Source organism: Ranitomeya variabilis, chromosome 5 (assembly GCF_051348905.1).
Source record: "Ranitomeya variabilis isolate aRanVar5 chromosome 5, aRanVar5.hap1, whole genome shotgun sequence".
Classification (NCBI taxonomy): domain Eukaryota; kingdom Metazoa; phylum Chordata; class Amphibia; order Anura; family Dendrobatidae; genus Ranitomeya; species Ranitomeya variabilis.
Genome location: NC_135236.1, coordinates 383,740,660 through 383,758,765, shown reverse-complemented (window position 1 = coordinate 383,758,765; position 18,106 = coordinate 383,740,660). Strand labels below are relative to the sequence as shown.

Sequence of the window (18,106 nt, the reverse complement as noted above, 5' to 3'; positions counted from 1 at the left end):
GCGCAGTCTATAAAGGCTTCGGACAGAGTGACGCTCCCAGTGTTATATTATAGATATATATATCACACACACGCACACACTACAGACCAAAAGTTTGGACACACCTTCTCATTTAAAGATTTTTCTGTATTTTCATGACTATGAAAATTGTAAATTCACACTGAAGGCATCAAAACTATGAATTAACACATGTGGAATTATATACTTAATTTCAGTTGTTTCACACGTTTTTGTTATGTCTTATATTCTAGGTTCTTCAAAATAGCCACCTTTTGCTTTGACTGCTTTGCACACTCTTGGCATTCTCTTGATGAGCTTCAAGAAGTAGTCTCTGGGAATGGTCTTCCAACAATCTTGAAGGAGTTCCCAGAGATGCTTAGCACTTGTTGGCCCTTTTGCCTTCACTCTGTGGTCCATCTTCCCCCAAACCATCTCGTTTGGGTTCAGGTCTGGTGACTGTGGATGCCAGGTCATCTGGCGTAGCACCCCATCACTCTCCTTCTTGGTCAAGTAGCCCTTACACAGCCTGGAGGTGTGTTTGGGGTCATTGTTCTGTTGAAAAATAAATGATGGTCCAACTAAATGCAAACCGGATGGAATAGCATGCCACTGCAAGATGCTGTGGTAGCCATGCTGGTTCAGTATGCCTTCAATTTTGAATAAATACCCAACAGTGTCACCAGCAAAGCACCCCCACACCATCACACCTCCTCCTCCATGCTTCACGGTGGGAACCAGGCATGTAGAGTCCATCCGTTCACCTTTTCTGCGTCGCACAATGACACGGTGGTTGGAACCAAAGATCTCAAATTTGGACTCATCAGACCAAAGCACAGATTTCCACTGGTCTAATGTCCATTCCTTCTGTTCTGTAGCCCAAACAAGTGTTTTCTGCTTGTTGCCTGTCCTTAGCAGTGGTTTCCTAGCAGCTATTTTACCATGAAGGCCTTCTGCACAAAGTCTCCTCTTAACAGTTGTTGTAGAGATGTGTCTGCTGCTAGAACTCTGTGTGGCATTGACCTGGTCTCTAATCTGAGCTGCTGTTAACCTGGGATTTCTGAGGCTGGTGACTCGGATAAACTTATCCTCAGAAGCAGAGGTGACTCTTGGTCTTCCTTTCCTGGGGCAGTCCTCATGTGATCCAGTTTCTTTGTAGCGCTTGATGTTTTTGCCACTGCACTTGGGGACACTTTCAAAGTTTTCCCAATTTTTCAGACTGACTGACCTTCATTTCTTAAAGTAATGATGGCCACTCATTTTTCTTTACTTGGCTGCTTTTTTTCTTGCCATAATACAAAGTCTAACAGTCTATTCAGTAGGACTATCAGCTGTGTATCCACCAGACTTCTGCACAACACAACTGATGGTCCCAACCCCATTTATAAGGCTAGAAATCCCACTTATTAATCCTGACAGGGCACACCTGTGAAGTGAAAACCATTCCTGGTGACTACCTCTTGAAGCTCATCAAGAGAATGCCAAGAGTGTGCAAAGCAGTCATCAAAGCAAAAGGTGGCTACTTTGAAGAACCTAGAATATAAGACATATTTTCAGTTGTTTCACACTTTTTTGGTAAGTATATAATTCCACATGTGTTAATTCATAGTTTTGATGCCTTCAGTGTGAATGTACAATTTTCAAAAACCTGATGTGTGAATGTAGCCTTAAAGTGCTGTATTTTTTTGGCTTTTATATTGATGGCCAAAAATAACTATTACCAAAACTGGTAATGCCCAATATTTCTTGGTGAAGTACAGTAATTTTTGTGACCATTAGGTCTTTCTGCTTGGTGCCTGAACTCCAGCCAAGCCATTGGCTCCTTTGACAGATCAAGGTTAAGAATTTTTTTGCCCAGAAAAAGGAAAAAAAATGTATATTAAATTAAGGGGGGGCATATCTAAAGAATATAATGCTGTTTGCAGGGCAAACGTTAGAAGAGAGAAAGCCAGTAATGAAGTGAGGCTTGCAAGGGAGGCCAAAAGCAGTAAAAAAGGATTTTGGGGGTAACAATTGTAACATCAACTGATCTTCACAGTTCCATCAAAGGAATAAAATAATCCACAATATTTATAAACAGAGGGATGGTGAAGGAACACTTAGCTAATTTACATGAATTTAAATCACCTGGCCCAGATGAAGTACTGTATTTTTGGGACTATAAGACGCATCGGACCATAAGACGCACCCCAAATAAATGTGTCAAATGGGGGTCTGTCTTACAGTCCAAATTCAGCTTACCGGGGGTGGGGGGTGGGGGGGGGATCAGCAGCGCTGGTTGAGCGTGGTCACAGAGGGCGTTGGGCTGCTGGTGCGGAGGGCTCCGCAAGCATTTTGTGAGAACTGAGGCCCCCGCACATCCATTGCTGCAATTCGGTGGCCTTCAGGAAAATGGCAGATAAAGTACGTTTGCGCTGGAGCCGCAGCGTGAAGACAAGAAGAGGACATCATCCTATGAAGATGGGAGGCCCCGGACCGCAACGCCCATTGGATCGGACCGCCCACCCAGGTGAGTATTAGTGATGAGCGAACATACTCGTTACTCGAGATTTCCCGAGCACGCTCGGGGGTCCTCCTAGTATTTTTTAGTGCTCGGAAATTTTAGTTTTTATTGCCGCAGCTGAATGATTTACATCTCTATGTGGGGTTGCCTGGTTGCTAGGGAATCCCCACATGTAATCAAGCTGGCTAACAGATGTAAATCATTCAGCTGCGGCAATTAAAATGAAATTTCCGAGCACTAAAAAATACTCGGAGGACACCCGAGCATGCTCGAGAAATCTCGAGTAACGAGTATATTCGCTCATCACTAGTGAGTATAATCTAACATCTTTTTCTCCTCTTTCAGGTAACATCGGGGGCTTATCTACAGCATTCCAGAATGCTGTAGATAAGCCCCTGATGCCGGTGGGCTGAGCTCATTTTCGATTTTGTGGGTGACAGGTTCCCTTTTAATATTGGTCCCACTTGAAGGATATTATAGCTCCCTATACAATATTAAGGGGCCAATATGTAGATACGTCATCAACCCAACTTCATTTGAAAATTGATCAATACGTGAAAGATGCGGATCAATACCAGATGACAAAAAGGCATCCCCAGAGCAATCATTTGAAGAGGAGGTACTTCAGGCCATCAAAAGCTCCCCATCTAATAAATGCCCTGGTCCAGATGGTTACACTGCCAAATTTTATGAAATATTTGCTACGCAATTAATTAACACCATTCTTAACCAAAGTATTTAATTCAGTTTTGACTTCAAATCCTTTTACCAGACAAACTCTGGAAGCCCATATTTTAGTGATCCGAAAACCTGGGAAAGACCATAGATTATGCTCAAGTTACAGGCCAATATCCTTAATTAACATTGATGTTAAACGTTTCTCTAAAATCATAGCGACCAGATTAGCCCCCTGATGCCTTGTATTGTGTACAATGATAAAGTAGAATTTGTACCCCAGAGGGAGGCAAGAGACAACTTGATTAAAACGATGCTGCTTATGTCCTATACTAAATTGAAAAAGATCCCAGCATGCATTCTATCGGTTGATGCTGAAAAAGCATTTGACTTGGTTAGGCTGCTTTCACACATCAGGTTTTTGCCGTCAGGCACAATCCGGCGAATTTTGAAAAAAAACGAATCCTTTTTTTCTGCTGGATCTGTTTTTTTTTTTTTCTCATAGAGTTGTATTAGCGCCGGATGGCCTAACATTTTATCCGTCTTTTGCCGGAGCCGTCAATGTTTTTTTCCGGCGGACGGAGAAACCGTACAGAGGAACATTTTTTCTGTCTGGTGAAATAATGCACAGCGACGGTTCCAGCGATAAACTGATGAAACTGGAAGTGAAATGAGTGAATCCGGCTACCGATTCCGTGTTGTGTTTTTTTTATTTTATTTTTTTACACTGAGCATGGCCCGTAGCTGCATTTTCCATTCGTGAGTCTCTCTCTCTCCCTCTCTCGCTCTCCCTCCCTTTCTCCCCCTCCCTCTCTCCAAAAACTGATCCGGCGTATCAGTTTTTCACAATTTGGGCCGGATCCGTTTTTTAAAAAGATGGCAAAAAATGATTTGTGAAAGTAGCCTTAGCTGGTCATTTCTACGTAGTGCTCTTAAATTGATTTGTTTAGGTCCCAAAATTCGCAACAAAACTAATGGCTTTATAAAAGACCCCTCTGCCAAGGTCCGTTACAATGGCACTTATTCAGAATCTTTTTGGAGTGTTGAATGGAGGTGTCCACTCTCCTCGTTTGTGTACGTTATTGTGATGGAACATCTGGCAATGGCCCTCAGGAAAGAAACACAATGTTCAAGGAATCCCAGTCTGGCACGAATCTCATAAATTGGGGCTATATGCAGATGTCCTCCTATTGTACATCACTAATCTTAACCCCTTCCCGACCTGTGACGCCACGTAGGCGTCATGAAAATCAGTGCCAATCTGACCTGTGACGCCTATGTGGCGTCATGGCAGGATTGCGTCTCTGCAGATCGGGTGAAAGGGTTAACTGAAATTTTACCCAACACTTGAGCCCGGGGGGGTGTCTTCACCCCCCCATGGCTACGATCGCTCTGATTGGCTGTTGAAAGTGACGTTTCACTTTCAATCAGAGCAATCGTAATATTTCACCAATGAAAATTCAAAAGAAAAGAACATCTTTTAGCCTCAATTTTTTCATTTTCACATGGGCAAAGGGATAAAATGGATCCTAAAATTTGTTGGGCAATATCTCCTGAGTACGCCGATACCTCATATGTGGGGGTAAACCACTGTTTGGGCGCACGGAAGGGAAGGAGTGCCATTTGACTTTTTGGATGGATAATTAGCTCCAATCGTTAGCAGACACCATGTCGCGTTTGGAGAGCCCGTGTGCGTAAACATTGGAGCTCCCCCACAAGTGACCCCATTTTGTGAAAAAAAAAAAGAAGTACTTTTTCACTTTTACGGATCTATTTGTGAAGCACCTGGGGGTTTAAAGTGCTCACTATGTATCTAGATAAGTTCCTTTGGGGGTCTAGTTTCCAAAATGGGGTCACTTGTGGGGGAGCTCCAATGTTTAGGCACACGGGGGCTCTCCAAACGCGGCATGGTATCCGCTAACGATTGTAGCTAATTTTTCATTCTAAAGTCAAATGGCTCTCCTTCCCTTCCGAGCCCTGTCGTGCACCCAAACAGTGGCTCCCCCCCACATATGGGGTATCGTCGTACTCTGGACCCCGAAAGTTGTGGTCCAATTTGTCCTGTTTCTCCTTTTACCCTTGGTAAAATAAAAAAATTGTTGCTAAAAGATAATTTTTGTGACTAAAAAGTTAAATGTTCATTTTTTTCCTCCCATGTTGCTTCTGCTGCTGTGAAGAACCTAAAGGGTTAATAAACTTCCTGAATGTGGTTTTGAGCACCTTGAGGGGTGCAGCTTTTAGAATGGTGTTACTTTTGGGTATTTTCAGCCACATAGAACCCTCAAACTGACTTCAAATGTGAGGTGGTCCCTAAAAAAATGGTTTTGTAAATTTTGCTTTAAAAATGAGAAATCGCTGGTCAAATTTTAACCCTTATGGCTATGTGCACACGTTGCGGATTTTGCTGCGGATCCGCAGCGGATTTGACGCTGCCGATCCGCAGCAGTTTTCCATGTGGTGTACGGTACAATGTTATCCAATGGAAAACAAAAACCGCACTGCACATGCTGCGGAATATTCCACTCGGAAACGCTGCGGAAAAAAAGAAGTAGCATGTCACTTCTTTCTGCGGATTCTGCAGCGGTTTTCAACCTGCACCAATAGGAAAGTGCAGTTGAAAACCCGCAGAGGAATCCGCAGAAGAAACCGCGTGAAAATCCGCAGTGAAAACCGCAACGTGTGCACATACCCTAAAACTTCCTAGCAAAAAAAAATGTTGTTTCCAAAATTGTGCTGGTGTAAAGTAGACGTGGGTTAATGTTATTTATTAACTATTTTATGTCACATAACTCTCTGGTTTAACAGAATAAAAATTCAAAATTTGAAAACTGAAATTTTCAAAATTTTCGCCAAATTTCCGTTTTTTTTTCACAAATAAACGCAAAAATTATCGACCTAAATTTACCACTAACATGAAGCCCTATATGTCATGAAAAAACAATCCGTTGAAGCGTTCCTAAGTTATTACCTCATAAAGGGACACTGGTCAGAATTGCAAAAAAATGGCCAGGTCATTAAGGTCAAAATAGGCTGGGTTATGAAGGGGTTAAAACACCACTGCCTTTTGTTCTGAAACAATTTGAGACATATAGTCAACTGCGTAATATTAAGGTAAATCTTTTAGGCAGACATTTTGAACATTAATATCCCACAGAAGGAAGCACAATTGTTGAAGGGGTCCTTTCCTTTCCGTTGGTGTAATGGTTCTATGAAATATCTTGGGGTCCAATTGCCCTCAGACTTGTCCCATCTCTTCCATCTGAATCATATGAGCCTTTGTTCAGTCTTGTCAAGGCTGAGCACAAGGCTTGTGCTAAAAGATGATTATCTTGGTTCAGTAGAATTAACATATTAAAGATGGACATTCTTCCGAAACAGCTTTATGCATTTCAAGCGGTTCCAATTGCACTCCCCTGTTACTTTTTTAACCCCTTTCTGCCATCAGACGGAATAGTACGTCCGATGGCAGATCCTCTGCTTTGATGCGGGCTCCAGCGGTGAGCCCGCATCAAAGCCGGAACATGTCTGCTGTTTTGTACAGCTGACATGTGCCCGCAATAGTGGCAGGTGCAATCACGATCCACCCGCCGCTATTAACTAGTTAAATGCCGCTGTCAAATGCTGATCAGGCTGGAAATGCGCGCACCGGTGACCCCCTCTCGTGATCGGGGGTCATCGGTGCGTTGGCATAACAACCAGAGGTCATAGCAATGCAGTAAATCTGCTACATAGGAGCGATCTGAGCATTGCTCCTATGTAGCAGAGCCGATCAGGCTATGCCAGCTTATAGCCTCCCATGAAGGCTGTTGAAGCATGGCAAAAGTAAAAAAAAAAAAAAAAAAAAAAAAAATTTTAAAAATTTAAAAAATATGAAAAAAATAAAGGTTTAAATCACCCCCCTTTTATCCCATTCAAAATAGAGCAATAAAAAAAAAATCAAACATACACGCATTTGGTGTCACCGCATTCAGAATTTCCCGATCTATCAATAATAAAAGAAAATAACCTGATCGCTAAACAGCGTAGCGAGAAAAATTTAAAATGCAGAATTACATTTTTTTTGGTCACCACGACATTGCATTAAAATGCAATAACGGGCTATCAAAAAATTGTATCTGCACCAAAATGGTGTAACTAAAAATGTCATCTCGGCATGCACAAAAAAAAAATAAGCCCTCACCAAACCTGAGATCCCGAAAAATGGAGACGCTACGGGTCTTGGAAAATTGTGCAAATTTTGGAATTTTTTTTTCACCACTTAGATCAAAAAGAACCTAGACATGTTTGGTGTCTATGAACTCGTAATGACCTGGAGAATCATAATGGCTGGTCCGTTTTAGCACTTAGTGAACCTAGCAAAAAAGCCAAACAAAAAACCAAGTGTGGGATTGCACTTTTTTTGCAGTTTCACCGCACTTGGTATTATTTTTCCCGTTTTCTTTGTTCTGAAATGGTAAAATCAATGGTGTGGTTGAAAAGTACAACTCGTCCCGCAAAAAATAAGCCCTCACATGGCCATATTGAAAAATAAAAAGTTATGGCTCTGGGAAGGAGGTGAGCGAAAAAAGAAACCAGAAAGCCGAAAAAAGCTTCGGGGGTTAAGCAACTAAATACAGGCCGAAACTTGTAATTTGGAGATCAAAAAGATCGAGACTGGCCATTAAATTTTTGGCTAGATCTAAATCTCAAGGGGGGCCTTCCGAATTGTCAACTCTATTCTGCTGTGGCTGTCCTGGGGCAGATGGTGGACTGGTTTCATGGTGCGAATCAGAAGCATTGGGTCACACTAGAGTCATTCCTATCATGCCTAGACTTAACTTCTCTACCCTGGATTTTTAAGCACTTTTGTTCTTCAAAGGGACCACTCCCCCATTAACAGTTGATCATCTGCTCATAGTTTGGGACCAATTGGTTAAGAAACTTAAGATTTCTAAGATTCCAGGACCTATGACGCCAATCATTGACAATCCAGAGTTCCCACCTGGAGTTGAGGGAGTAAATTCCTGGTCTTCAACTATAAAACTAGACTCCATCAGGTCCTTATAAATTTCATTAATCTACCATCGCTAAACGAGCTTAAAGTGCTTTACCCCGATCAATCCATACTTTGGTTTTCATACCTCCAGTTTGGTTCTTCCATTGATTCCCTTCAGCATTTCTCGGTGCTCAAATCCGACCTTTCTCAGTTTGATTCACTGCAGATTGTAAATTATTTAAATAATATGGCGTGGGGACCCCTCTATTTTTTATATCTAGCCTTGCTGAAGCTGACAGTTGAGGTTTGCAGACTACAGCTGTCAGTTTTGCCTGGCTGGTTATCAAAAATACAGGGCAATCCATGTCAATTTTTTTTTTAATTTTTTTATAACGTATGCGGCGACTGATGAATACTCCCATCAGCCACCGCCTGCTCTCGATGTTATCAGTTCGATACAACGGTCAGCATGGCCCCTGCTCGTGCTGATCGCTGCACAAGCAGGGAACAATGACGTGAGCTGTCTTCAGCACCTGGTGCCGGGGAACGACACAAACAGTACTTCTGATTCCCAGGTGCCAAAACCTGTCACACTGACACATGGATGACATCCTGTGTGTCGTCAGTGTGCACATGTGGGGAACATTTTGCTGCCTATGCTCCTGTTAAACAGACTTTTCAGTGTGTCTTGCCCACAGGCACATGGTCCATGGAAACACACTGACATGCGCCGACCTATTCACTTGACTGGGTCTATGTGTGCAAGTGTCTCCCGTATGTGTGAAAACTGTCACCACAGGTACTGGACACACTGATGTGTGGAATAACAGACTCAGAATCAGAAAAAATGTAGTGTGAACAGTCTTATGCCATTCAGAAGTTGTATGAAAATGGAGAATGTAGAAACCCTATTTTAATAGTAAACACAGGGCACACCAATGATTGTCGGAACTCTCCCTTTTACTCTCTATTCAGACATTTCCTCATTTATTATTTATAAATGTCATATGCAATCTAAAAGGGCCATCAGACGTTTTGTTCAGCCTATTGGTTCTCTCTATCATCCTGTCCAATGACCCTTCAAAGCATTAAGACCATTTTGCAGCAGATTGAGTTCTGTTGAGAAGTTTTTGAGTTTGGAGATTTTCTTTGTGTGTTTTATTTATTATTTTTTTATGTGGAAGAAATGACTTCTTGCTGAAATATTGACAATGAACATTTTGAATCGGGGCTTCTTTGAAAGTTGTACAGCCATAGATCCATGTTTAATTGTGCTGCTATGTAATAAGTTGCAGCAGACGGATACATAATCCAGTGCACCTACTGGCTTTTTTTTTTCTTCCCTTATTCACTCATGTCATTATGTGAAATGAAAGTATTCCCATTTGATTTGCATTTTGATCTTGTTACACACAAATGAGGACAGACTGACAGCCTTCGCTGTCTACTCAGGAGCAGTGTATGACATGGATCATATAAGCCAGCTCTAATCCCTGGTTCTTTAGCAACTCTACAGTGATCTCTAACTAAATTTACCAGAGAAGCAGGTTGTGTAATGAAGCCGGTGAATGTGGGCAGGTCTTTCTCACTGTCATATTAATAAATCCTAGCTCACAAGACATCTGAGCAGGATAAACCATAACCAAAAATTATGTATCGTAAAAGCATCAACTAATGATATTGTTGTAATGGCTAATAACACCAAAGGTGACAGCCTAGAACCATCTTTTTGTGGCACACAAGAAACCTTCTGAAAGTAGGCCACAATAGTGGAAAATAATATACATACATACATACATACACACGCACGCGCTCATCCTCTTGCGCGGTGCCACCAGCGGAACAGCAAAGGGCAAATGAGACTCTTGAAGAGCAACAGCAGCGCTGGGACAAAAACAATGCATATAAGCCTAGGCATCAAGCACATGAGTCCCCTGATTATCACAGGATACCATTAGGCAACAACCTAGCCGCATGCCTGCCCCCATCGTGACACTACCGCCCTCCCGATGCGATATATATGTGTGTGTGTGTGTGTGTGTATATATATATATATATATATATTACATTACACCCACTGGCCACTTTATTAGGTACACCTGTCCAACTTCTTGTTAACACTTAATTTCTAATCAGCCAATCACATGGCGGCAACTCAGTGCATTTAGGCATGTAGACATGGTCAAGACAATCTCCTGCAGTTCAAACCGAGCATCAGTATGGGGAAGAAAGGTGATTTGAGTGCCTTTGAACGTGGCATGGTTGTTGGTGCCAGAAGGGCTGGTCTGAGTATTTCAGAAACTGCTGATCTACTGGGATTTTCACGCACAACCATCTCTAGGGTTTACAGAGAATGGTCCGAAAAAGAAAAAAAATCCAGTGAGCGGCAGTTCTGTGGGCGGAAATGCCTTGTTGATGCCAGAGGTCAGAGGAGAATGGGCAGACTGGTTCGAGCTGATAGAAAGGCAACAGTGACTCAAATCGCCACCCGTTACAACCAAGGTAGGCCTAAGAGCATCTCTGAACGCACAGTGCGTCGAACTTTGAGGCAGATGGGCTACAGCAGCAGAAGACCACACCGGGTACCACTCCTTTCAGCTAAGAACAGGAAACTGAGGCTACAATTTGTACAAGCTCATCGAAATTGGACAGTAGAAGATTGGAAAAACGTTGCTTGGTCTGATGAGTCTCGATTTCTGCTGCGACATTCGGATGGTAGGGTCAGAATTTGGCGTAAACAACATGAAAGCATGGATCCATCCTGCCTTGTATGGAGCATCTTTGGGATGTGCAGCCGACAAATCTGCGGCAACTGTGTGACGCCATCATGTCAATATGGACCAAAATCTCTGAGGAATGCTTCCAGCACCTTGTTGAATCTATGCCACGAAGAATTGAGGCAGTTCTGAAGGCAAAAGGGGGTCCAACCCGTTACTAGCATGGTGTACCTAATAAAATGGCCGGTGAGTGTATGTATGTATATATATATATAATATATATATATATATATATATATATATATATATATATATATATATATATATATATATATATATATATATATATATATATATATATATATATATATATATATATATATATATATATACACCCCTTACCGACATCGGGCGTAATAGTACGCCGATGTCGGTATCCCTTACTTTGATGTGGGCTCCGCGGTGAGCCCACATCTTCTCCTGGACAGGTCAGCTGTTTTAAACAGCTGACATGCCTGCAATAGCCATGGGTGGAACCGTGATCCACCCGTGGCTATTAACTAGTTAAAAGCTGCTGTCAAACTCTCGACAGCGGCATTTAAATTGCTCTTCCGGCCATTGGGCCAGAAATATGCGCACCGGTGACACTGGGGGTTATCTGTTTGTCGGCAAGACAACCAGAGGTCTCCTTGAGACCTGTATAGTTGTCAGTGACTGATTGCTATGAGCGCCACCCTGTGGTCGGCGCTCATAGCAAGTCAGCAATTTAGCTACATAGAGGCGAACTGAACATCGCCTCTATGTAGCTGAGCCGATCGAGTTGTGCCAGCTTCTAGTCTCCTATGGAGGCTATTGGAGCATGCCAAAAGTAAAAAAATATATATATATATTTGTAAAAATATTAAAAAATATAAAAGTTTAAATCACCCCCCCTTTGCCCCATTTAAAATAAAACAATTAAAAAAATCAAACCTACACATATTTGGTATCGCTGTGTTCAGAATCGCCCGATCTATCAAGAAAAAAAAGGATTAACCTGATCGTTAAATGGTGTAGCGAGAAAAAAAAAGTTAAAACGCCAGAATTACGTTTTTTTTGGTTGCCGTGACATTGCATTAAAGTGCAATAACGAGCGATCAAAAGAACGTATCTGCACCAAAATGGTATTACAAACGTCATCTCAGCATGCAAAAAATAATCTCTCGCGCAACCAGAGATCAGGAAAAATGGAGACGCTACTGGTTTCGGAAAATTGCACAATTTTTTTTTTATAGCAAACTTTGGAATTTTTTTCACCACTTAGATAAAGAACCTAGACATGTTTGGTGTCTATGAACTCGTAATGACCTGGAGAATCATAATGGCAGGTCAGTTTTAGCATTTAGTGAACCTAGCAAAAAAGCCAAACAAAAAACAAGTGTGGGATTGCACTTTTTTTGCAATTTCAACGTATTTGGAATTTCGTTCCCGTTTTCTTGTACACGAAATGGTAAAACCAATGGTGTTGTTCAAAAGTACAACTCGTCCTGCAAAAAATAAGCCCTCACATGGCCATATTGACAGAAAAATAAAGAAAGTTCTGTCACTGGGAAGGAGGGGAGCAAAAAAACGCAAAATCGAAAATAGGCTCCCAGGGGTGAAGGGGGTTAAAGAAGCACTTCCATAAAAGTTTATCTGCTGGTCTTTGAAAGTGTAATTTCTTCTTCTAAATGCTGTTTAACCAAAAAATACTTGATTTGGGGTGTGACCCCATGAAATACAAACTTTGCCTCAAACGCACCTGTGCACTTCACTGCGGTGGTGAATAAGCAACAAAATCTGCATGTGGAATTGAAATCTATTGTGAACATCTGCTGCTGAACTGCAGAATCCATCCACATGGCTTGCACTGTTATCTGCTCCCTTTACTAGTTGATTTGGGAATACCCTTTATCCCCCCACCCATATAGCATAGGCAGTAATTTACTGAACGCTGGAGGTCTACCCACTGGGACCCCCATGTGCACCTCCATTCCATACAAGACGAGACAGAGCCCAGTTGTCTGAATCCATAGCCCAGTTTATGGCATAACTTTTGATTGTGGGAACAGCCTTTTTAGTAATTAAAGACCAGTTGAAAATGTGCAGGCTCACAAATACCTGGGTAGTTGCATACTAATTTTATCATTTACATGTAGGACAACAGAGACTTGCCATATGCTGCGACTGTTGAAATTCTCAGATTACACGATTTCCCTAAGGGCAAAAGGCGTATTGCTTTTTTGTATGACAGATTGCTGTAGAGTTGTTTGTTTTTCTCTTCTGTACATTCTTCCTGTGTAGGCTCGTACATGGAACCTCTGAATCTTTACCCATGGAAGTAGAGGTATAACTGTTTGTCACATACTAAAAATAATCATTTTTTTTTTTCTTTTTTGTTAAGAAGCGATGTGCCAGTCCGACAAAATCTAGTGTAGAAGTAGTGCACTGTAGGTGACTTTGGAAGGAGCAGCCCACTGACATTGACAAACCATTAAAGAAATTGTCCACTACTTAGACATCTTCTTCTCATACCCCTCTCTTGGCTCCGATGAAATAAAAAAAGCCTATACTCCCCTCCCGTGGCGGCGCCGTTCCCACAGTGTTGGCACTAGTTCTCCCGGGACTTCGGTGCTGTTGTTGTGATGCCGCCACCCAATTGGCACTGGCGCCACCGTCCCCACCTTCGGACAAATCTAATATGAAGAGAAAGCCAGTGCTGCCCCTGCTGCATTTGTAGTTCTCTGCTAGAATGGCAGGAGTCACTAGAAATGACTTTCAGCCTGTGCTTCTAAATAATCATGGTTTTTCCTAAAGTCATCTTGGCCTTAAAGGGGTGTTCCCATCTTGAAGATCCTGTCCCAATATGTAGTAGGTGTAGTAATAATAAGATTAGCAAATACCTCCACTGAGAAATGTAGAAGATTCACTATGTCGCTTACCCCACTTTCAGGGCAGTGCAGTAGCTTGGGGATCCATGCATACGACCTACAGTGACAGTTGTTAGTGGTCGTAATCATGGATTTCTAAGCTACTGCAATGTCCTGCACTTGAGGTAAGCAACATAGTGACTCGGAAGAACTAGATTACATTTCTAACTGGAGGTATTTGCTAATATTACATTATATTACACCTACTACAAATTGGGATAGGATTGTGGAGATGGGAACACCCCTTTAAAGTTGATTAAGTGCTGTGAGATTGACTCCAAACAGCTGCAGGGAGACCAGAACGTTGTCTGTACCCATTTCATTTTGTAGGCAAATATCCAGCTTTCATTTCAAGGGTGCCTATCACGTTACCTGGAAACCGAAGTAGAAAAAAAAAATGGTGGTCACCTTACTGATATATGGGGGGGGCTGCTATGAATCCTCATTTAAAAAAAATAAAAAATATACGGTATGTATATTATACAAAATATTTAGAAGACTGCTTGATTATAATATGCTGGTACCTGTATTTTCTGGGTGCGCAGGGCATCTATCTTTTGGGTAGTAGGTGAGCGTATACAAGCAGTCATGCTCATGTATGCTGTACTCCATGTTGTCGCCTTGGTTGTACTCCGTGCCCTTGAGTGTTCTTGAGAAGTAGATGAACCATTCCACAAGAGACTGATTGTAAAGAAGCTGATATTTCCACTTTCCCTATAGACTACAAATGAATTCTTATGAATGTAACATTTCCTGAACTTGGATATTTAGGATAAAATTTACAAAGTCAAGTGAAGTCTCCCAAGAAATGTAGCTTTAGGTGGGTCACATCACTACATTGGAGGCCAGAAAGCTACAGCTGGAAAAATAGATTGGACGTGATTTCTTTTTAGAAATTCAAAACTGTTGATTGTGTATTTCCTCAAGAGTTCTCAGGTTTTTCCACATGGTCTAAAAATATACCAATAGGTTACTTTGCCTCCTAATAAAATGGCTCTAATGTGTATGAGATGGGGAAATTAGATGGAGGAGACATGAAAGGATGACAATCGTCATATTGTGGTATCTCCACAAACTCTCAGCTAACAGTGTTCTTCTGTGTGTTGTAATCCTGTCCAAATGTATGACCGAAAAACTGCGACCATTATGGATTATAGTGTTATACATCTTCTAATGGTGCAGCTGGGGCTGTGGGGACCCGGGGTATCCCAGCGGTCAAACCTTTGTAAAGCCAGCGCATACACTGGGAGAAGGATGTACCCATATATGAATAACTAATTAATGTGAATGTATCCCTAAAATATAAGTAGGCACCTATTCTCTTCTTCGGTTACCAATATTTTTTTTCTTTCTAAAGGGACAGTAATCAACTTGGTAATTTCTGTTGTAGACAGGTTACTGTAATAACCGGCAATCCGGCTGTTGCACCATGACTTGTGATATGGTGTAAATTGGTGTAGCCCTGTATGGCAGGCACAGAAGACGGGTCTAGCACTCTGTACGTCATCCATATTTAATGCAGAATAAGTAACTGAATATGATTGCGGTGCCCAGGCTAATTTGCTATACTTGTAGAACTAGGTGTAGTTACATCTCATTATTCTCTTACCAACCTTCTGTAGTAATATGGTGGAATGTAGGAGACAGTAATTGTGCTGCATTTTGTAAAATTGTAGATGTTCCATCCCCCCAAAAATGTTTAGTTTGCGCTACATCAGATGATTCAAGGTGGCACTAAAAAGTCTTTAGATGTACTTTGTTCTTCAACTTATGAGGCTACAATTTTTCCGTTTCATCCCTTACTAAGTTAATGAGCTTCTTGTCTTTCTACAGGTTTTCTGCCATTTCTTGGTAATGAGTATACCAGTGAATGCTGCCATTCTCTGCAATAATGTCTCGTACATATCCCATGTGCATTTTATTATGTGATAAAATGCAAGATGGGCGAACCATCTGATGTTTTGTATCTGGAGCTCAATTTTGATGACACCATAAACAATGCTTCTCTGTGAAAGAACAGGCCGGGTTTTTGGCATGCTGCATACGTAAAGCTTCAGTACTGCAGCACACTTATACACCTACATCAATTGCCATAATGAATGCATAACCAACCTAATTGGGTGTAAGATATGGGGTTTCCAGTGAGACCAGACAGTCATTTGTGTGAAGCAGGTACGTTACTGATGACTCTGTACGCTGTTAGTGTTACAGATTACCACTAACCTATAACTTAAATATCGCTTAAAAGAAGTCTGTCAGCACAAAATGACTGTTCAGACAAGAACCGGTGCTCGGTGCACCCTCGGTATAGCAAGCAGTTCTGTGCTCCTTCCCACCTACGGTACTTGTTTTCCATCTTTCTCCTTTTCTTAATTGCCAGCTCTAGCTTTACCTTAGTTACAGGGGACAGAGATGACTGGAATACAAGTATATGGTAAGTTTCACTTAACGGCTTGGAAGCGCCAAAGATGCACCAACAGCCTGTGCTAGATTTGAACAGCCATTTTATTTGAAAATGTAAAATAACAGCAAAGTATAATTTTATGCTGCTCTGGTTTTCATTTTAAAGTCACATATGTAGTATTCTTGCTGTAATTGCCCGTACTGTAAAACTTGAAGCCTTCTTAATTCGATCCAGCCAAAGAGTAAAGGCCCCTGCGCCTGGGTAGGAAAGGCCCCTGCGCCTGGGTAGGAAAGGCCCCTGCGCCTGGGTAGGAAAGGCCCCTGCGCCTGGGTAGGAAAGGCCCCTGCGCCTGGGTAGGAAAGGCCCCTGCGCCTGGGTAGGAAAGGCCCCTGCGCCTGGGTAGGAAAGGCCCCTGCGCCTGGGTAGGAAAGGCCCCTGCGCCTGGGTGTACAGTCCAGCATCTAAGCCGCACACTCATGTTTTAGGAGTGTGCTGAGGTGGAGAACAGAGACTGGCTTTATTTTAGCGAGTGTGTTCTTCAAGATTACTGTAAGCCATTTTCATTAGACCATTCCAATAGTCTGTTTTGATACCGCTGCTTGTGTAAAATGTCTAATGCGAAAAATATTGGCCTTCAGTTAAAATAAAGAATCCATAGTTTTCCTTATAACAGAATCTCCAAGCAGTCAAAGAAATTGTCTGTGTTTAGAACAAAAGCTGCTAAATACCTTTTAAATCAGACCGGATAATGTGGTTTAGTAATTGGCTTACATTTTAATACAGCTTTAAACAGATTAGCATGTGCCCTATGCAGTAATGCTAGCACGATGTAGTAGGTGACTCGGCAGGTAACTGGTGCGCTAAACACGTTTGGGGGGTGTCTGATATCAACCCTTCTTTACCCCCAAAGTGCCACAGCGGCATGTCATCAATCATTCTTTTTCAGATTTTTTTTTTTTTTTTTTGACTGGTTTGTCTTGGCGCCTTTATATGGATGTCCACTACTGTAAACTGGGTCAATTGGGGGGAAATACAGCTTCTGGATATTCTCCGGCTTCATGAAGTTCACAAGTCCACATGGCCTAAAGGCTGACCACATGGATTAGAACTCCAAAGAAGTGTCTAATTAATTTGTGTGTGGTTAAAGGGGTAGTCTCATCTCCGAGATAACTTCCCAATCTGTAGTAGGTGTAATAATATTAGCAAATACCTCCAATGCTCTGGTGTTTTCCGAGTATCTTGGACGTGCTCGTATATTATGTTCATGTCCCTACGGCTGCATGGTTTGCTTCTGTTAGGCAGCCACAACACGAGAGCATTGCCTGTGTGTTAGGCTATCCCCGCATGTTTTGAGGCTGTCTGACACATCACTAGTTCAGATTTCTGACATGTCCCTCATGGCTGTTTGGGAAACCTCTATTATCCACATGGCGGTGCACAGCTGAGTCACAAAATTGTCTGATTACTTATGCAACGACACAACTTCTCTCCCCTTTTATTCGATAAAATAAAATATTTACTCTTGTTGGTAAAAGAGGTGATAACCTAAAGAAAAGTTCCTGCATCTTCCCTGTCTGGTAGGAAGATGACCATATCGGGCTGGAATCTTTCTTCCTCCTGTAACGTTCAGTTTTCGCTCCTCTTCCATACAACCATGCATGTGACCACTGCTCCATACACTTCTATAGGACTGACTGCTGGTCCCATAGAGATGAGTGGAGTTGTGATCACACTTGTGCTGCACCACTTCATTCTGGGGATAGGGTGGGGGCTCCTAGTGATCATACATTTAGTAGATGATAAAGGTATCTAGTGCAAAAATCCCTCTAAGGCTAGGTTCACATTGCGTTAGGGCATTCCGTTTAACAGATCCGTTTTTGCGATTGC

The 18,106-nt window shown here is 42.0% G+C and overlaps 1 protein-coding gene across 4 annotated transcripts in view; it reads left to right on the top strand.

Annotated features, from left to right (window-relative positions):
• ST7 (suppression of tumorigenicity 7) overlaps positions 1-18,106 on the top strand; it is a 184,695-nt gene that overhangs the window by 71,397 nt on the left and 95,192 nt on the right. The window lies entirely within an intron of this gene.